We start from the raw sequence: 17,586 nt of genomic DNA on the forward strand, positions 1-17,586 counted from the left end.
TGGCACAGAGGGCGGAGCTTCAAGAGCTTGTGTGTTAGCAGCTCTGATTACCTTACACTGACAAGCACTAAAATGTCAGAAACTGTTTATGTTTAAACTGGAGTCGGACAATGATGGAGAGACTGAAGAAGAAGTGACAACATGTAGAATGCAACAGGATGTTTCTGAATGGTTAGTTGATGAATGTATGTTGTTGATGTGGAGTTACTATCCTCAATTAGCATATTTTATCATGATAATATATAAAATCGCTCATATGGGAACTGTTGCAAGATGCCTACTGAGTGACATGCTACTGCATTTGTGTTACGTACAGTATTGCATGTGAAAAGATGAGTCCGACAGCTTGAGTAGACTCCCAAATGTGCTCTAGTATAACAACTCTTCCTCACACTGAGTGTTCCCCGGGGCAGGGTTTATGTAAATTTTACAGTTCGTGAGGTCACTAACCCGGGGGAAATGTTGTGTAGTTCCTACCAGCAATTTGTTGTAGTCCTTAAAAAACTATTTCTTTAAAAGCAAATATCTTCCTTTGCTTTGAACTTGCGTTTACCAGCGTTGTATAACTTTGCAGATGTTGTTTAACAGATGGATCTGACCATTAAAGCACACCAGGTACTATAGTGAGTGATACACTACAAACTCACCAACATTTTCATATACCCTTCAGGCTAGATATCAGCACCAGAATTAACAGCCAGAGGCAACTTCAGTATAGATAGATCGAGTGTGTTTATTTCCGTAATTCTGTCAACCACCCAAACACTGCTCTGAATGAGGTTTTGTGAACATAATTATCCCTGTGTTTTTGAAAATGCCTTTAAAGCACGACAGAAATCTAATCACATTCCAAGGAGAGGACATGCAGTCCAGCACATCAGAGTTTGCTTGAGGCACCGCATTCAGCCATTTGACATTGGGGAGGTGTGGGAAGACTTAGACTACAGAAGCCAAGAAGGGCCAAACACACACCGCTACCATGGAATACCAATGAAATGTGTTCACTTTTGATTTACTGCACATCAATGTGACCCTAGATGGCCTTGTTACACCTTGATTAGCTTAATCCATTAATTTACTTCATTCAGCCAGAAGACTTTCATGAAGGATAATGGCATTCTACTAACATAATCATTAAATCAACACATTAAGTTAATCAGTAATATTTTGATCTTAAAATAATTTTAGCACTGTGGAGTTAAAATAAAACACAATCAAGACACCTAACTGTGACCAGGTGTGATGTACTTTCAGAGGTGTATCTAATAATCTTAGCAGGCTGGTGAAGCATACACCCGTTACTAAATCATTTTAAAATTATGGTTGCCTAATGATAACAAGTTAATAAGGCGTGACTGACAAGTGGAAAGACAAGGTTTGTTTGTTCTTCGTGTGTTCCGTCTAACTCTGTTTCAGAATAATTTACAGACCGACAGACAGGTAGGCAGATGGGTAAGATGGATAGATATTTGTCACAATATTATATTTATTTTGCATGTGTCAGTCAAATCTAACACAGGGACTGCAAGCATATTGTGCAGCATATGTGTGAGAGACAAAGTGACAGACAGGGAAGAGTGTATGTGGAGGCATGAGACGGAGGAGGGACAGGGAAAGTACAATGAAAGAGAAAGAATGAGGAGGAATAGACTCCGAAAGACATGTCGGCCTAATTTTTCAGGGATCACTTCACTTCTTAGAAGGTGTTTTAAATCCTTTCATATAAGGGCATTGCACACTGCACGGCATCTCTCCTCGCTTCTTCCTTTAATCTGATCCTCTAGCCATAGTTCTCTCACGCAGACATAGACACACACAATCTGAAACTCTTTTCTCAAAGACAGGAATGGACACTATGTTCTTTGCTGCTGTTTCCACACTGTGAAGGGACCAACAACACAGATAAGACCCAATACATTAAACATGAGGCGCTCTTATCACTATTTGACATGAGCATACTGTCTGTCCGTGGACAACTGTGAGTTAAAAGCACTGCCCGAGTCAAAATGCATAAAACATTTTGTGCGCAATGATTATTGGCCTTTGCATTATTGAATGAAAGGCTTTTATACAAAACAATTTCAAAAGTAATTGCCTTACATAAATAATGCCAGACATCTATATTATATTTAGGACAGACCTGGGCTAGTTCGTCACACTGGGGATTTGTACATAAATGTACAGGGAAAGTTGCCAAATGTTTTTATATGCTGTAATTTAATACAATTTATTGATTACAGTTTATGTAGGGAAAAACAATGGTTAATGTTTGTGTATGTTACCTTTTACACAGTTTTGAACTACAAAATTGTAAAAAAAAATAAAATAAAAAATAATTTTGGAAAGTATATACAGTGTATATATGTGTGTGTGTGTGTGTGTGTGTGTGTGTGTGTATATATATATATTATACAATAGATAGATAGATAGATAGATATACACATATGTGTGTGTGTGTGCGTGTGTGTGTGTGTGTGTGTGTGTGTGTGTGTGTGTGTGTGTGTGTGTGTGTGTGTGTGTGTGTGTGTGTGTGTGTGTGTGTGTGCGTGTGTGCGTGTGTGTGTGTGTTTACGTGTAATGGATGGATGGGTGGATGGATAAATATGGCAGGCTCCTATTGTGACCTGACCCCAGATAGTGACAACATGCCCCTACTGTTCAATGGGCAACATGTTAAATCTTTCTTTTTTTTGTTTGTTAAAAAAACATGGAAATGTTCAGTAGCTTGTTTCGTAGCCAAGACTCACACCCGAAGACAAGATATGTCTATATATACATATGTATTATGACTAACAAAAGGCTGCACTAACTTTTTGAACAGAAAAGACACAGAAATAAGGCTTTACAAATGCCACAGTAAAAAAAAGTTATCCAGTAAAATTGTGAAGATCAAAGTCATTAACAAATATTCATAGAACATGAATCACATGAAGTTCAGTATATTTACCTTATATGTCATGCAAAAGGCACACTGTACTGTTGAGAGTGCAGACTGACTGTCCTCCATACTAAAGGAGTAGGCTATGCATTGACCGACATCTCATTATGACAGAACATTCATTCCTTCACTGTACCGGCAACCCCTCCTTTTCCATCAGCTTCATCTTCTAAAAGCTCGCGACCCTGTGTGCAAGGCGCGTTCGAACTTTCACTGCATTTAAGGGAGGTTCCAGATATATTATAGTTATCCCATTCACGCTTTCGGATTTCCAGAAACATACAAAACATCTGCGGATGGAAACGTCTGGCACGAGTTATAACACATCAGTCATCACGTCTCCCCCGCGAGATCGTAGGCTACATCAACAGTTGCGCGTGCCCTGGTCACAGGGCAAATGACACTAAAGCGAACAAAATGTCAAAACAATTCCACTACGTCTGTTAAAAGATTTAAAATAAGGAAAGAAGCGCCGTGCATCAATCAAATTCTAAAATGGTTTTGCACGGTGTTGGACAAGCTCAAAAATATTACTATTAGAACTACTAAGTATTTTTATACATTTGAACCCCACATTGCAATGATGATGTCAGAATGTTAAACTTATAGCCAGGCTAACTATATTCGTATTTAAATGACCAATGCACTTCAAAGAAAATAGTGTAATGCAAGTTCTTTTTGCTAGTTTCAGTGCTTTCGTGTAGCCTATACTGTTTTAAAACTCGTTCGTTTGGATGTATTTACCTGCAGTAGAGTCGTTGCCGCGTGCACTGCAGGTGTTGATATCGCTGCAAAAAAGGTTGCGTTTGCAGGTTTGATTTCAATTAACTGTAGGCAAATATCTGATTTTTATAGCAGCCACGTTCTTCTGTATTCAATAAAGTACTGTCAATCAGAAACCGCTCTAAACGGTTCAGTGCGTGAGTGAGCCGTTCAAATGAATCAGGCCGATTTGGGAAACCAGTTTGATTGATTCATTGAAAAGAACCGACTCCAAAGGTTAATTCGCGATTAGGGCATCGCTAGTCCTGATTCCAAAAAGCCGACAGCAAACACAGATCGTGATTTGATTCGTGTAATATTTCCATCGAAACATTTTAGTGTTTGTCGACGCAACACGCTACTTAATCAATAAATTAGTTTTTTTTTTAACTGCTTGTGATATAAAAACTATTGACGCTACGTCGCACTATTGAGAAGTGTAAATAGCTAGCAATAATATTATATTATAATAAACTGTATTCAATAAGTTGCACAAATACATTCTAACAATGAATTTAACTCAATTTTACAAATATAAATTTACAGAAACAATTCTGAAACTACACAATACAATAGCTTTACTATGCATGTATGCTTTACTGTGCACGCATTTTAATTTATTAATACAATACGCAACTAATTTAATGTAATTATTTACGTTACCTTACTAGCTGGAGTTCAATGAAAGGTAAAGATGCTCAGTGGAAATAACTTGTTCTTGTCAGTCCACTGCTTTTTGGTAGATCCACTAAAAGCTCATCATGGCTCCTCTCCAGAAATGCACGACTTGTCCTCGGTCGTCCGGATATTTGTGTATCGGTTTCTCGTATCGCTCTGGTCACTAATTGCCAGGCCACTGGATCTCCCAGAGCGCACGAGAGGAAGGCTTCTCCCGGCGCGTGAGCGTGATTGGCTAGAGTGTCAGTGACGCACCAGCAGGTGGCAGAGCATTCATTTAAAGAGCCATTCACACCGCACCAAACTGCACAGAACTGGTGAAGAGAATTATCTGCAAGAAAGACAATACTAGCTAGAAAAAACATCCTTGCAAAGTTATGATAAAAGTTGCCTTGAAAAAAAGTAGACTACGTTTCTTACTAGCCAATATTTTTCAGATTAGAATTATTGTTTGAATGTCAATTTCAGCCAAATCAGAATCAGAATCAGAAAGAGCTTTATTGCCAAGTGTGCTTGCACACACAAGGAATTTGTTTTGGTACTGAGGCTTCCAGTGGACATATACAAATACAACATGAAACATAATACTACAAATTATAAGAATAAAAAATAAAAATATAAATATATGAGAATAAAACTATCACAGTTGGGTTTAGTCAGAATAGACATTTTCAGATTTACAGATTATGAACCTATTTACAGTGTTTTGAATATTATAAATAAATAAATCTACATATAAGTCAAGTAAAATCTATTTAAAATCTTACTTGCTATTGCCCTGGGGGGGGGGGGGGGGGGGATCAGTTTCACAAACACTGACCTCTGTGGTGCATGTTATCACGCCTTATGAAGTTAAAATGGAACCTGGTATTAAATAGACTTTTCAGCAAACTTTTTATTAGAAACAAGTTATGAAATACAGAATGATTAATCAAACAGCATGTAAACAACATGTAAAAATGGAAATTACTTAATATTTTGTACAATTGTTTTTGGCCAACAAGTCTTAGCTATAACGGATAACATTTAAAATGTGGCAACTTGCCCCAACCCGACATTTATGAAAAGTACTTTAGTCCTGAGAAAAGAGGATGGTCATTAACGATAGAAGGAAAACAGTGTTATTCTAACAGATTAAATATAATAAATCATATAGTTTAGTTTTTTATCTTTTAATTTTGTATCTTTTAATCATATAGCTTTTTTTTTCAAGGCAGTGCATTCCAATAATTATGCTGTATTTATTTATTTTAATCTAAGGCTACTGTATAAAAAGATTTTATATTAGTTTGTTTCAGTTATGACAAATAAGAACTAATTACCCTGCATGCTTAAAGAATAGCTGCAAGAGATTGTCTTAATGATGCCCAATTAAACAAATATTTGTTTTGTTCAGAGCATGTTAAAGATCATAACATATGGACCCCTACAGTTTAAGTATGTAGTGTTTACACAAATGTGCAGCAGGCTTACCCCTAATTTAATGCAAATAAATACTCCAAGAGAAGGTAATGACTTACTGTGATTAGTGTACTATGGGTTATAATTGTTTGATGTGATCTGCTGCAACACCATAAAAATATGTTAGTCTAAACTCCCCAATTAAGACTATGCCGGAGCTGTAACTGGATTATATATCTGGATTTATTGTTTTGTTCACTGTATATGTTCCATCTTAAAGGCACACTATGTAACTTTTGGCCCTTTAGCGTTTAAAAACAAAACTGCATGCTTTGTGTTTGGGTTTTACGAGGCAATTTAGCCTATCTGTTCAATAAAATACTATATTCACCCGTTGAGTAATGAAAACGTGTCACTCTTACAACATTTCTAATCTCTCTGTTCTCGCCATTTCCGAAAAGCCAAGCTAATGTTGACTCTCGTTTTATTACGAGCTCTGTCGCGCTCTCTTTTTGCCAGCAGACTCTCCTCTGTTCAGCTTTTTTTTAAAGCGGGTGATTCTCCAGAGGTTCTAGATTTAGCTGCTTCATCTCAACCTTTCTCGCTCATTGTGACAACTAACCTATGCCACTCCCACACCATCATGAGACAGACTCGGACGAGTGACGAATGTACGCAATTTTCCACGAAAACCATCCTGACAGGTCTAAAATACAAACATTTATTATAGGCTTACCATAGTGAAGGGTACGACGAAGAAAATAACATTTTGGAAGAAGGATTGATGATGTACTGCGTCGTTATTTAAATGTAGTTAATTTTGAACAAAAAAAAGTTGCATATTGGACCTTTAAGAATTTACTATTTTATACATAATCCATTTGTCATTTGTGAGTCAGTGACATTGAATAAAACTGTCCAAGGCACAATGTTTTCAGAAAGAGAAGGTCTGGAAAGTGAAGTCGACGCTCTGCTGCTCAGATAAAGATTCAAAGTCAATTCCACTGTCTACAATCCTAATGATTATTCACCTCAGGGAGAAAGTCAAAGAAAGATATAGAGGAAGAGTGGTGTGTGCAACAGAGCAACAATGTGGAGAAAAAGAAGGAAGAAGCATTGGAATTATTAATGTGAAAATAAAATGGAAAGGAAAAGAATCAAACTCTGAAAAGTCAGACTATGATAACTGTATATCAAATGCCCTCTCTCTTTACCTGTCTAGCTCTTTGGGACTAATTATGTCAAAATATGGTTTCTTTTCAGGAAATTAAATGTATTTTCACCTATAGCGTATTAGCTTGGCAAACACTGGTTGTCATAAATGACTTACTGTGTCCCTTTAAGTACATATCAATAAACTTGTTTCTCAGACAACTTAACCACTACCAGACCGTCTCCACAGGGAGAGATTAATCTACATATAGAACACACCACTTGCCACCTGTGCCCATAGAACACAGATGCACAATAAATATAGTTTGCAATTAATTAGGCCATTGATCATTGCGTCTAACTCAATACATCAGGAGTAGGCCTTGAGGTGGACGGAAGACTTAGTGGGAACTAACTGCTGTACAAAAAGGAAGGCCCAGCTTCACTTCCTGCTATTGACACTTCTATTTAATTGGCTTCTGTTTTACTCACAAGCAAGTGAAGTATCCTCACTGGCTGCAGGACAGGCGATGTCCAATTCCTTCTGCCCGTCCGCTCACTCTAGTTCTTTCCCCCTTGCTTTTTAGTGTTTCTGTATCTCAACCAGTAGATCATGGCACTAGCAGTGCCAAGGTCACGCATTTGATTCCAGGGAAGACACATGAGTAGCTGAAAAATGTGTAGCTTGAATACTCTGCCGCTTAAACAAAAGAGTCTATCAAATGCATACATGAAATAATTTGGGTGCATGCCTATTTAAAGTGTCAATAATCACACATAATTAAATGTAAAATAATTTAATACTGCTATGTTATAGTGTCCTTAAAAATAATTAATAATGTTTCATTATTTGTTAAATGATTGCCCTTGAATCGAAAATGATCATAATCATAGAAGGGTAGAAGCCACTGACCTATACTTGTAAATCTTTAGACAGTTAAGTCATACGCCTTGTTTATATGGCAGTGAATAGAATTTCTAAAAAAATGAATGATGAAAGGGCTCTGCTTTGATCTCCAGTTATTTTACTTGCAATAACTTTCTCATCTCTCTCTCTCTCTCTTCTCTCTCTCTCTCTCTCTCTCTCTCTCTCTCTCTCTCTCTCTCTCTCTCTCTCTCTCTCTCTCTCTCTTTCTCTCTCTCAGTGTGAAGAATTGTAGAATTTAAGTAGTTTTATTATACCTTAAGAAAAGGAAAGTAGCTCTTTGAACTTGGGTTGCATCAGAGTACATCAGAAAAGTTGTTTGATGAAGTGCTCTGACTCACTGGGGAAATAATCAGAATGATTAATGACTAGAATCTCACACACTCACAGAAATGCTATTAGAATGAGGCATCACTCCTGTGGTCACTTACACAGTCTGTAGAGGTTTGTTGGAGCCATCCTGTCTGATTTTGGTAGTCTGAATAATCACAATCTCACAGGACAAGCTGTTTACAAGCACAGTACGAGTCCCACATTCACATTGGGATGTCCTAACATCACCCACTTAAAAATGTTCATTTGCCTGCCTCTCTGTCATGCCTCCTACAAGCCGTTTCTGACCTTATTTTCAATAGTTTAATCAACAATTTGATCATAAACTGTTTTCATCATTAATTATTGAATTAAAATGTGCAACTGTGCAATATCACTTGCCGCTGATAAGAAACATGTCTAAAGCAAAGCAAAATTAAATTAGCTTCTCTATCTGTGACTTTCTGGACATTGAGTGCGGATATCTGGGTCAATTAGATGATTCAGATCAATGAGAGACATCTTAGTGCAATCATCTTTATTCTCACTTTTGATCCCTGAACAAATTCATACCACTGCTGTGTAATTATTCTTATAAAATATATATTTTTCCATCAAAATTTCTGAATCTGTTAAAATATCTGTAATTTAAAGACCTCATAAAATCTAGTTTGTAGTCTTTCACATCCGGCTAAACCAACCAACATATTGATGAATTCAATTCTTCTTCTATTGAACTTTTCTTTAAAAAAATCATCACACTAAATGACACTTCACCTTCAAAGGCATAGTCTGTTTTAATACAATCTGAATTGGAGGCCATTAAACCTTTCTTTAATGCAGTAGCCCATTAAGACCACTTGTGTCTGAAGTACAGTCATAATCCCGAAGAACACGAGAGATGGATGATTTTGTCATTTTCATTTGAGGAAATTCGCAGTGGTTATTGAATATGTGTGACATCTGCTCAACAGATGTTTGATAGAGTCATTTCCATTTTCAGGACTCACCTACAGCATGAACAAGCACATGCACACAAACATGAAGACATTCATGCACATATATTTGCGGACACACAAACACAGGCATAACCAAGTCCTTATATTTACCTGCTTCATGTCAGAGTCTCTCTAGAATATCAAGGAGATTCAGTTGCTTCTGCACCGACTCGCTGCAGTGGACAATGGGTAATGGTTCGTCCTGCTTCTCGTGCACTGGCCTTTTGAGACTGTGAGGACTTAAACTTCACAGATCACATTCACCTTTTGCATTCGATTCAACTCCCCTTCACAAGTCCATTCAAGAAATTTAATTATAATGAAAATGGATGAATGGTCGAAATGGGAAAATATTTGCATGTTTTAATCTAAAAGGATCAATTTTGCTCCAAATCTTGAAAGAGGAAAAAGTGAATTCACATTAACTCCAAAAGTATCTCTGCGGTGTGCCGTTTATCTGCCTCAGTGAATTCTGGGAAGGACATCCAGGCAGGATCATGCAGAAGTAAGCTAAAAAGCTTGTTTAGACAGAAGACTTTAAAAGCGGAGGACAAGCTGTGAGCAGGTGGATGTTTGTCTGCTTGCATGAATTCTTGTGTGTGTGTGTGTGTGTGTGTGTGTGTGTGTGTGTGTGTGTGTGTGTGTGTGTGTGTGTGTGTGTGTGTGTGTGTGTGTGTGTGTGTGTGTGTGTGTGTGTGTGTGTTGTCCTGTCTCACCTTCCTGGGTGCACATCTGGGTTTGTGTGTTGGACTCATATTAGTATTCTGTAAAGGCATTGGGTAACTGCAGAAGCAGGCTAATTCTCTTTGTAATGGAGAATAAGGCATAACTGATGGAGTGGGAGAGGCTTCTGATCTGATTAGTGTCTCAAAGAGCCCCTTGTGCTACCATAATGATGATGTTTTCGTATGGTTGGAGTCTTCATAAACAGTAGTAGATGAGACTGCACCTTGAACAAAAGTATAATAGAGAGAGAGGAAGATCAGTGAAGAAGAGTAGGCCTAGGTCAGTCACAGGTAAAACAAAATCACCATAAAAACAGAAAGCGTTATTATTAGATTTGGTGTTTGGTAAAACATAAAATATAGACTCATCAATCATGTATCCAGATGGAGAGAGACGAGCTGGAAAAGTGATTCTAATTGGAGTGACTACTCACATGTAGTGTTTCCATGTTTTATGGGGACTTTCCATAGACATAATGATTTTATACTGTACAAAGTGTATATTCTATTCCCTTACACTAACCCTACCCCTAAACCTGCCCATCACAGAAAACTTTCTGCATTTTTACATTTTCAAAAAACATCACTTAGTATGATTTATAAGCTGTTTTCCTCATGGGGACCAAAAAATGTCCCCACACGAACAAGGATTTCAGATATTGCCATCCTTATGGGAACATTTTGTCCCCATAATGTAGGGTTTACCAGGCCACCCACACACACACACACACACACACACACACAGTAAACCTGTGTTGTTTACTCAGCTATGCATAATAGCACCAAATTAATAAAAAACACAATTATATTGACCCGCGTAGTGTTTTCTGTCATGCGCCGTGCACGTTTGCGACGCACAAAAACGTTGTTGTAGGGAGATACCCAAGGTATATAGCTATGAAATATGTCAAGACCAGAGTGTTAAGTCCAGTTAATTCATTAATTCATCCTGATCGTTTTCAATACTCGCAATTCCAACTCCTGACTCGCTCGCTACGGTGGTTTTGACGAAACAAGATGGTTTTTATACTGCCAAGGGCGTGGTAGCTCGTACCAAGGGCGTGGTGAGCTGGATCCTGCCACCCCAGACATCCAAAAGGAAAATTCATCTGCAGTAGCCACCGTTCAACCTGAAGAGGGCACCACTCAGACATTTTTACACCATATATTGTAAAATTATAACACTTTATACCCAAATGTCAAAAAAGATACTCAAATCAATGAACAGTACTAATAAAGCCCCATTCTTACAGATCATTTACTAAAAAAAGTTGGTTTAGGGTTTAGTTACCCTTTAAAGGAAAACTAAACCCTAAAACAACCTTTTTTAGGTAATGATCTGTAAGACTGGGGCTTAATTAATACTGTTCATTGATTCGATTTTTTTTTTTTTTTTTTTTTTGAGGGGGATAGGGGGAGTCGGCGTTAGTTTTTTTTCTTTTCTGACAGACCGGCCCATGAAACACGTAGATCAGCGGCCCATTGGTTATTTTCTTGATTGACACTGGTCTGAGGCTGAGCCAATCACATCTTTACACACCTCCCCCTTTGGGCTTTAAAGCCCAATTTATACTTATGCGTAAAACTTACGCCGTAGCTACGTCGTAGGCTGTGCGTAGCGTGCGTACCCCTTCGGTATACCCTGACGTGCACCTCTCCAAAAATTTAACAACGCGTCAATTCTACGCGGACGCAAGCGCTGTGATTGGTCTGCTCAAACCGCTCCCTCGGGTTTCACATGCTCCCTCTTCGTGCGTCAACGCGGACAACGACGCAGAGGTATAAATTAAAACCAAAGCGTAGTCTACGGCGTAGAGGCTCCGGCGTAGGTCGTTCGCAGAAGTATAAATCAGCCTTATCGAGCGTGCCTTGTCAGTGTGTATCTGTCAAATAGTCAGATAGATGGAGAAGAAACGCAAGTAATGTGCAGAGAAATAGCGTGGAAAAAAACAAACAGGCCCTTCAAGCAGACGCTGAAAAATGTGTCAAAATAACACGTTTTCTGCAGCAGCAGGACCTTCCTCAGCTCCTGTGGCTGATGATGATGATAATGAGGAGGATAAGGTGAGATATGAGAAGGTAGAGCCTGCGGTATGCAGAACTAATTTCAAAACACTTAGGATATGTCATCATGAGTGTAGGAACCCATTAAGTTACGCATTATTTCCACATCTGCATAGTTGACGATTACCGCATTTTACTAGATTTGTAATGAGACGTTTTCCGCCAAAATAAAAGCTCGATGCAGTTTCCGTCAAAATAAAAGATCATGTGTTTATATCTTTCAAGTGTTGAAATTAGTACAAAACTAATTTTGAAAGTTTCCTTTATTTCTCAGTGCAATTGTTTTACAATATGGATATTCCCTGCCATGGGATTAATATTAACTATTATTATGCTAATAGACTACTATAAACCAGATTGATGAATTTAACAATAAAAAATGCACAACATTTTCTTCTGGGGGGAATGCCCCCGAACCCCCTGAGAGAACCTGAGGTCCACCCACCAGTTTTACTAAAAAATCCTGTTATAAACACTGGTGTTGCTATGCCAATGCAGCTTACAGCTTTGTTTTTTTATTTTTTTATTTTTATTTCATCTGTTAACTCTCACTGGTTCCTAATCACTCATAACATGGCATTAGAGGTTTTAAGGAATATGAGTTGGTATACATATTCAAGGGCGTGCAAAGATGGGTGGTGTTTGATCATACAGTATGTAGTGGGCCAGTCTGGGCCAAAATGCCAGGGCCTGAGTAGGTTTGCATGTCTTCAAAGGTTTTTAAGTTATTCGACAACAGAGTTGGCAAAACCCATATTACCTACTATTTTCGCAGAGATTCAGAGGTGCACATTCACTTTACTATCCCATAAAGCCACGAGAGTGGCGCCATCGGTCACATGACAATGACAACATGGCGGATGTAGTACATCCAAATTTCATTCATACTATTTAGAACATATTTTTTAAAAGGTTGCAATGTAAGTTGCCTAGGCCCCTAACCCCCTATGGAGAGAAAGAATGAAATTATTGTACTCTATTAGCAAATATTGACAGCTGGATTAGCGTGACTGACCAATCAGAATTAAGTATTCCAAAGAGCTGCTTCTAATGAACTTTGCTCAAAATATCACATGCGAAAGAAAGAAAGAAAGAAAGAAAGAAAGAAAGAAAGAAAGAAAGAAAGAAAGAAAGAAAGAAAGAAAGAAAGAAAGAAAGAAAGTGTCCTCAGATGCAGAACTCCAAACCAAATCATCAGAAGCAACAATTCGTTTTATTTCGTTTTGGCACTCTATTTTTTTTAAATGAAACCTGAGCCCCAGATTTGTGGTTAGCACAATCCTATTTGATTACACTGAGCACGTTGCTGTCGTCTTTCTGTGTGGTTTCCGCCCAGGCAGGAGTTAATTGCAATCAGGGTTTGTTTAGCAGGATAGGGAGTCAGAAAAGAAATGCTTTGTTCCTCTCTGTTTTGCGCTGCTACAGAAGTGTGTGTCTATATGAGGGAGACAGAAAGATTGTGTGTCGCTGTTTATTTTAGTGTATCATTACCGATATAAATCAACTGCAGTGTAAATGATAAAGAGTCGTTCTGTGAGCTAATAATTAAGGGATGCACGCAACCAGTAGGTCAGCGAAGCTTAGTTTTTCACATTTTTCCATATAGATTTTTATGTGTTATGGAGTTTTTATAAAACAATAATGATGTGTGTTTGAAATTGCACAAAAATATCTTGCTTTTATCCCGTCACCATCTGATACACACTGAATGAGAACAGAGGCAGTCAACTCTTCACAAGCTTCTTTTTTTTTTGCACAAACCTACAAAAGGACTGTGACTCTGGTGCTGAAGATCTCTATTTATATGGAAATAGTCAGGATGAAATTACCTTCATCACTGACACATCAGCTGCAAACCAAAACAAGAAAATAATTGGATTGGCTGGAAAAGCTTGGTGCTGTTTGAACTGGGGAGGCAATAGAACAGGCCAAGCTTTAAAAAAAAAAATAAAGCCAGAAATGTAATTAAGAAAGTTAATTGAATCGAAAATGGGAGAATTCATAATGGAAGCGAAGACTTTGGGTGTAAAATGCCCATTAATGTCTTGTGGACCCACCTGCAAATTTCAAAATAACAATCACTTTTGATCAGTTCTGGGTTTAATCTTAAATGCTAAATCCAGAAAATCATTTGAGGTGTCACTGCCTTAATATACACAAATGTGTACACACAGTGGTCTCAATTGCAGACTGTGATGAAGAAATTATTTTTTTGTTGTTGTTGTTTCACAAATGTCATCTAAATTTGCATAGACTTAGACATTCCAGTCCAGAATGTTCTACAGCTGATCCCCTCTTCAGTTTAAAAATGCTTGTGTAAAAACTTAAATTTGACCTAATCTCAAAATCTACATCACGTTATAGCATTCAAAAATGTGGGGTCGGTAAAATGTTTAATGTTTTTGAAAGAAGTTTCTTATACTCACAAAAGCTGCATTTATTTGATCAAAAATATATAAACTGTAATATTTTGAAATATTATTGCATTTTACAATATATTTTAATATATTTTATGATGTAATTTAAAGTTGAATATTCAGCATCATTACTCCAGTCTTCAGTGTCACGCGATCCTCCAGAAATCATTCTAATAGCTGGGTGCTCACGAAATATGTTTTTATTATCATGAATGTTGAAAACTGTTGTCCGGAAAAATTTTTCCATGGATTTTTGATGAATAGAAAGTTAAGAACAGCATTTATTTGAAATAAAATATTTCGTAACTGAGTAAATCTCTTTACCCTCACTTTTGATCAATTGAATGCATCCTTGTTGAATAAAAAGTACTTATTTCAATCTAAAAAAACTACTTTTAGCGTTAGTGTACGTTTTTAACCACCTTTTGTCCAATCACTTATTAAACGGAGTAAGCATTGTGTAAATGTAAAAATAACCGTTTCAATAAATACCTCAATAGATGGGAAGATATAGAAAAGGTCAATTGTGGACACCATCTAGTCAAGAGGTCTATCAAAGCAATCAATGACACTCATGCATAAGCAATCAAAAACTTCCAAATATCACTGCATATATGGTGTGTTCTGGCATCAAGAATCCCTTGTTTCAGCCCAAAGGAAACATCATAATCAGTTTATCTAATCAACATGTTTTGCAGAGCTGAGAAAATAAACAGCTGTTTGCATGGCAGCGAATGGGCCTAAATATTTAAATATGAGAGAGTTGTACTGCTCTGACAATTATATTTGCTTCTTGATTTAGTCATTAAGCCTCACATTTGCCAAAACAGATTTGGGTCAGGAAATTACCACCCAAACCGAATAAACAAAATTTTCCCAATTTTGTCTACACGTTTACAATCTGATCTGATAAACCATCTGAATATTCCTAATTGCACTTTATATTGTTCTGACTGTGGTTGACCATGACAAACAATGTTTAGCAGTAAATCAAGACACCTCTGATATCCGGTTGCAGGGGAAGCCGCTGAGCGTGTATAGGCTATTATCAGGATGTGCTAAATATAAATGCCTAACAGAGATGAATTTGCTCTCTGTCTGGTGTTTATTTTCTGATTGTGACGTATATTGGCTGAGGCCAGAGGACAGGTTTTATTTTACACATCTGCTGATGTGGGGGGGGGGGGGGGGTATTGAGAAATTAGGGTGTCATTAATATCCTTGAGCAGAGATATGAGTGAAAACACACACATAAAGACCAGTGAAACATGATGGTGCTGTGAAAACAACTAAAGATAGGATGGGATACAAAGACAACACACACAGACACACACACATTGCTCTAAGGCAGGAGATAGAGTTATATTCCTGTTGCTATAAATAAAAGCTCATTGGCCAACCTTTTTCACACCCTCACCTTAACTAATACTTTTATAGCTGAGGTCATTTGTTCTGTCAGGCTTTTTCTCCCCTCCATCCACTCACACTCTATCTTTTAAGGTCATTTACACTCTCTCTTCCTATTTTCTGTTCTTTTAGTCTGCCTCTTTCAACAACACTCTTTGCCACATGTCTTTATATAGCCTACACATAAAATATATAAAAGATTATAAACGTCTCTTAAGCTCACCAAGGCTGCATTCATTTAAGGCTGCATTCCGTAACTTTTTGGGTTAAAAATTATCCAAAATAAAATTGAGCAAGTATATAACCAGCAAAACTATCTACTTGCCTTAGCTCGATTCAAAACGGTAAGCTTGTAATAATGTTTTTAATTCCAGTGGTACTGGTAGATTTCTGCGGGAAATTCGAGCAAGTCATCTATAAGGTGCTTCTCAATTATATATCTCTCCTCGTTTCTTCGCTCCTCCATCCTCCATCCTATGACCCGGAAAACCGATCGAGCTCAGCCATCTTGCCTTGAAGGACATCTCAATTGCTCTGCGAGGAGGCGAGGATCGAGGAGTGAGGAGGCTTCCAGAGGAGTTATGAGCGAGGATACACGGATATATCCTAATTTTTATCGACTTAACGTGACGAACATATAAATTCTCCTCCCTCTTCACGTCGGTCACAGTCATTTTAATTTATACTTTACCTCTGCAGTTTATATAAACCACACATCGCACATATTTAAACAGGGTATCTTGCTTTATTATTATTTATTATGAATTTCATAAATGTCCGAACTTTAACAACATAAGGGCAGAACCTTTGACCGCAGCTGATGACGCAAGGAAGTGGCGCTCGAGTGATTAAGTATTCCAATGTATAAATAAGCTTTCCTTCGATTCCTCTGTCCTCCTTTTATTTCCTTGCAGCTTTCCCTCGCATCCTACAGGGGGTGGAGCTGAGACGCGAGGAAAGGAAACGAGGATGCACAAATAAGAAATGAGAAGCACCCATGAAGAAGGTGTGTCGGCTTGTAGGCTATATTGCATGTGAGGATAGCTGTGTCCCAATGTGAAGGCTGCATCCTCCGAAGGCCGCATTTGAAGGCCGATTGCGTCACAGCGGCGCGACGAAGGATGTCCCAATTCAAAGGCTGCACCCTTCGAAGGTCGCATTTGAAGGACAATTGCGTCACCGCGGCACGATGAAGGCTGTCCCAATTCAATTCTCCACCCTTCGAAGGACGTATTCCAAGGCCGGTTGCATCATTGCGGCGCGACGAAGGCTCTCCATATATATATAAATATATGCCTATGTATGTTTTCTTTTCTTTTCTTTTCATATTTCATTATTTACGTAAGTTAACAGCGAATACTTGAACAGTATAAAATGTAATCCAGCAATTCAGGAGTCAGGACGCTACCTCTGAATTGGGACGCAGCAAACCAGCTCTGGCCATGGTCTTGGATAAGCTGAAAATACATGACCCGGCAGCGCCGGGGGTGAAACATCCTCAACATGTCCTCCAGTAAAATATAAAACATAAAAATGACAGTAGCCAATTCTGGCTCCATAGCCGTTTACTCAATTATATCAAATGAATTATCAGGATGGCAGCTGTACTCTTGCACCGTTGCTTGGCGCCAGGAGCAGTAATCGGGAACACCTGGTTGTGATTAGGAAATCCTACGAAGGCTACATGGTGCGTCCTTCGAAGGACGCATAGGCTGCATCCTTCGAAGTCTGCGGCCTTCGAAGGATGCAACCTTCACATTCGGACATAGCTTACATTGGAGGTGGAGATTTATAGCCTTTTCTCACA

The 17,586-nt window shown here is 38.1% G+C and overlaps 2 protein-coding genes and 1 long non-coding RNA gene across 6 annotated transcripts in view; 1 reads left to right on the forward strand and 2 right to left on the reverse strand.

The window, feature by feature from the left end:
- The window catches only part of chrm3a (cholinergic receptor, muscarinic 3a), a 177,272-nt gene extending 169,697 nt beyond the window's left edge, over nt 1–7,575 (reverse strand). For 3 of the 4 annotated variants that reach the window (XM_077239290.1, XM_077239287.1, XM_077239289.1), the window contains exon 1: nt 4,364–4,536. The gene's annotated coding sequence lies outside the window, so the exon portion shown is untranslated. Of the gene's footprint in view, nt 1–4,363; nt 4,537–7,423 lie in introns of those variants that run through there. The other variant, XM_077239288.1, reaches the window with a different exon arrangement.
- Nucleotides 1–17,586, forward strand: part of LOC143746962 (solute carrier family 35 member D3) — a 347,105-nt gene that overhangs the window by 120,229 nt on the left and 209,290 nt on the right. The window lies entirely within an intron of this gene.
- Nucleotides 8,114–9,400, reverse strand: LOC143746399 (uncharacterized). The gene is made up of 3 exons (XR_013206533.1): nt 9,278–9,400; nt 8,288–8,362; nt 8,114–8,196 (listed from the first exon to the last, which is right to left on the reverse strand). It is a non-coding gene; the product is annotated as an uncharacterized LOC143746399 (long non-coding RNA).

The sequence above is a fragment of the Siphateles boraxobius genome, unplaced genomic scaffold (assembly GCF_051911475.1).
Source record: "Siphateles boraxobius isolate OS27281-9 unplaced genomic scaffold, OSU_SipBor_1 22, whole genome shotgun sequence".
Taxonomy (NCBI): domain Eukaryota; kingdom Metazoa; phylum Chordata; class Actinopteri; order Cypriniformes; family Leuciscidae; genus Siphateles; species Siphateles boraxobius.